General features: G+C 41.1%; 1 protein-coding gene across 1 annotated transcript in view; it reads right to left on the minus strand.

The window, feature by feature from the left end:
* Positions 1-3,394, minus strand: part of LOC128767045 (cytokine-dependent hematopoietic cell linker) — a 13,612-nt gene extending 10,218 nt beyond the window's left edge. The window contains exon 1 of the mRNA XM_053878745.1: positions 3,011-3,394. The gene's annotated coding sequence lies outside the window, so the exon portion shown is untranslated. The remainder of the gene's footprint in view (positions 1-3,010) is intronic.
* Between the last annotated feature and the right edge of the window lie 710 nt (positions 3,395-4,104).

Consider the following 4,104-nt stretch of genomic DNA (forward strand, 5'->3'; position numbering starts at 1 on the left):
ACCTGGCCAGTCAAATGAGTAGTACTTCCAGAGATGGCAGAACATTTTTTACAACCAAAATGCCACTGTCAGAAGGACATGGTTTTGAACAGAGAACCGAAGCATTTGAAAGTCAGGAATGATAGTATGGCGCTTACTTTTGATCACTCTGGTCTTATAAAAATAAGAAAATATATTGAATAAATTCATTCAAAGAGAAAACTGACCTTATTTACAGTATTTCTAAATTTACTAAGATGTGCCTGCTGCTCTTAGTTTAATCACTGGTGTCTAATTTCCATAAAACTCACCTCTCAGAAATACTATTTCTCTTTCCAGTGAAAAAAGATTTGAGTGACATTTACTTCCATTTTATCTCCACCACATCAAAGATTGGAAAGTTCACTCAATTAAAAGCTATCTTTATCAATCCTTTTTTAATAGTTTCAGAGGGAACGTGGTGACATTTCCCTATTAAAATGAAAAAAAAAACAGCTTTTCACCTGGCAAAGTGGATCTTGATATGAGCACAGACACATTTTAATTTCTAACCTTTAGAAGTCATATCCCGCTTTCTTAATATACTTCATGATGGTAGCCTGTTCCCGACTACGCTCTGCTCTGCTACAATTAACCGAGGGGTGTCCAGGTACAAGAGAGGAAGGGTCAGATTTATTAGGATTCCTGTTTGTTTCTAGTAAACAGCCTGATGTGCTTCATGTTAATGTCGGAAAGACACTCCATGGCACCGAAGAATGGTCGACCTGACATCTGACAAGACAAAGAAAATGTATCTCCTCTTCTTCATGCGGCGGCTGCTTTTGATCAGCGTCACCCCAGACACTGTCAAAACAGTGTCACTGGAAATTCCAGTTCAAACCCGCACAGATTTCCAATGCAAGAGCTGCGTCAATGCTGTGAATAGGGAGCCTAAGTCTCTACCACTTCTGGTCGGTCCATGGAACCTCAGATCGGAAAAAAATGAATGGAAGTCTATGGGAAGATGGAACGTATTTTCTGGTCCACTTTGCCTCATGCCCTGGTCCACACATACGCTATACCTCAATTTTAATGATAAATAGTGTTGTGAGTTTCGACTATGTCTATTTATTTGCTTGTGACAATATGTATTTTATGCATGTTCGCTCACACTCAACCGACTACTGAGTGCGATGAGCATTGTAGTTCTCTACAACATATCACACAACACCTAAACTCACTTTTGATGTCGGTCATAAAGCAGTGCTCTCACGGCAGTAGAATGTATCTTTCAAATTCACAGACATCATCCATGCCATATTCCTGATTGGTGGCATCTCCGGATGAGAATATCAATAAAAATAATAAAGCAAAAAATGTTCAGTTCAGTTTGGAATAATATGGCTCTCAGATTGGGATCAGAATGGAACTTTCTGTCCACATTAAAGCACTCTATTATTATAAAATAAGTACAGTAAATAAATAATCTTTACTTTCGAAATGTGCAAAAATCAATAAAATTAAAAAGATATATATAAATATTCAATTTATACATGCAATGACCGGACAAACCAGAAAGTGCTTGGTAAACTTAGGTTCTCCTCTGTAAGAAAAAAAAAAAAAAAAAGCTAAATTGCATAGTGAATGCGGTGAAAGAATTATCTGCAGCTGTCAGGTGATAATCCACAATGTCAGGTCTGTAAGATACCTCAAGATGTCTCTATCAGTTCCTGGATCGAAAAAAAAAAAAATGTTGAAAAGAAAATAAGAACTGCAGGTAACAGCTATATGAATAAATTGAGCTTGTCTTAAATAAAAATTGACTAATAAAAAGGCCCAGAGGGAATCTTAAACTGTAAATCCCAGTTCATTTAAATGCAGATTCATGGCGCATTATCGCGACAACAGAAAATGAAACTCATCGGAGTAAAGGGAAGTCATGAGAAAAATCAACGCAAGTCCTCGTCACCCACGTAGGAAATGCTTGCGGGCGAGCGCAAGACATCCTTCTTCTTCTAATATACTGGAATAACATGAACAGAGACCATTTTGTGACGGAGCCAGGATTATCTTTTCCGATGCTCTAAAGGTAGCTCAAGTTTGCGCATCCCGACATCGCTGTTCCGCTGTGTTCCGTTGCTCGTAATTCATGTTGGGGACATTCATTTTGGAGTCAACTTGGGCTGAGAGCCACCTCTGGTCTGTGTCCATCCATCATCCCCTGACCTTCAGCTCTGTGCCCTGCAGGCCACCCGGGGCACCGCCACGGTGACTAATACCATCCAGCCGTACCCTCGCCGCACCAGAGGCCCCTGATATTCGTCTAGTATTATCCGACCCCAGCTCCTCCAGATCCCTATCGCCGCACGCAGCTTTAATTATTCACGCTGCTGAATCACACTCATCAGAGAGAGATAGCGAGACTCTCCGGCCGCTCCCTCACTCAGATCCTATCTACCCGGCTGTATGACACCATATCGTCCTTCTTTTATACACCATAGATTAGAGAAGACAACTGCTGGGCTCGCCGCCGACCAAGTGTGCTGTGAATAAATCACCTGAACTTCAAACACCTAACGATACGGATCAGGTGTGTCACAACAGTTCGGGATAGATGGAAATCGGCAGGAAAACGGACTCTTCTCTGTTGCTGTGTCCTTTTTGGGACCATTTTTTCTTAAATAAAAACAGAATTTTAAGGCTGGAAAACTGAAATAAATACTCTTGGAAACATTTTCTTAACCCTACACTCAAAGAGTAAAGGGTCACACACTCAGAATGTTGTGAATTACACTTGTACAGGCTGTGCATGTATTAACATGTATTTCCTGGCTTATAGGACAAGAAACTAATCTTTAAAAAAATATAAATAAGAAAAGAAAAATGCTTTATAACCTAAAGTCCGCTTCAAAAAAACATTTCCTGTCACTGTGTGGTTATTCTGACTCTGCTAAATGTCACATGCTATTTCCGGTGCAGTACTGATGATCATACTGTCAAAAAAAAGTCGATGTTTGGATGGACTCCTGTGGTCTGTAATTTTCCCACTCACTTGCTCACACTTCATCCATATTCCGCTCCTTGATTCTGAACCCTGCGGGCAGGATCTTGTTTCTCTGTGACAGGTCCAGGACGGATGATGGGAGGCCGACTCACTTTTGGGTTGTTGGCTGGAGGACGAGGGGGCGTCGGAGGTTGAGGACACAGGATGAGCTGCCAGACTGACAGGCCGACACCGGGGGGCGAAAGGTGTCGAGATGTTTGGGGAGTTGATGCTTGCAGGCTCAAAAGATAAGCATCAGTGAGAATATGAGAGGCGAGATGGTAATCTTTCACAGGAAGTCAGGCTCACTGCTGCAGAGGAAACCACAGGAGAGAGAGGCTGACCTTGTGTTCAGCTCTTTGTGGAGGAGGCCAGACCTCTCCGGCAACCATCTTTGAAACATTTTGACTAAAAAAAAAACCAAAAACTCAATGATCACACATGCGTTTCAGCTGCAACATGGAGTTTCAGTGTCTCCTGCTGTCGGCTGTACAAAAATAGACCTCTCCTTTTGGAAATAAAACCAGCTTCTTCTCATACTGAACCCTTCATGCTAGTGATGGGTCGATGGCGTATCATGAAACGGTATTGCATGGTTGATGAAACTTTGTCCTAATTTTCAGTGGCCACTGGATGGCGCTCTTGGTTTAGAAATGATGTGAGGTTTCATTAAATCTGTTGTTCATCTCCAAACATTTTACAGCAGACAGTGCCATCTGGTGGCCTCTGGAAATAAGGACACAGTGTCATGAAATCTCATCTAACCTTCAATACTTAAGGCTGGGATGAATAAATAAATATTGAACAACAATAAAAAGCACAATTCATATTATACTGATCTATAAGAGCAGCGATCGTAAAGAAATTAAATAATTGTTATTATATCATTATTATAATACAGTTATTGTACTCACTTAAGACTCATCATGATTAAGTACAGTGGTACCTCGGTTTTCGAACGCCCCGGAATTCGAACAGATCGGAGTTGGAAAAAAAATTTCGAGATTTTTTTTTGCTTCGAATTCCGAACGAAAATCCAGAACTCGAACGCCCCCGAAAAAAGCCGGAAAAAACCTAGCACAGACCGATCACGACGCGCATTG

The sequence above is a fragment of the Synchiropus splendidus genome, chromosome 11, assembly GCF_027744825.2.
Source record: "Synchiropus splendidus isolate RoL2022-P1 chromosome 11, RoL_Sspl_1.0, whole genome shotgun sequence".
Lineage (NCBI taxonomy): Eukaryota > Metazoa > Chordata > Actinopteri > Syngnathiformes > Callionymidae > Synchiropus > Synchiropus splendidus.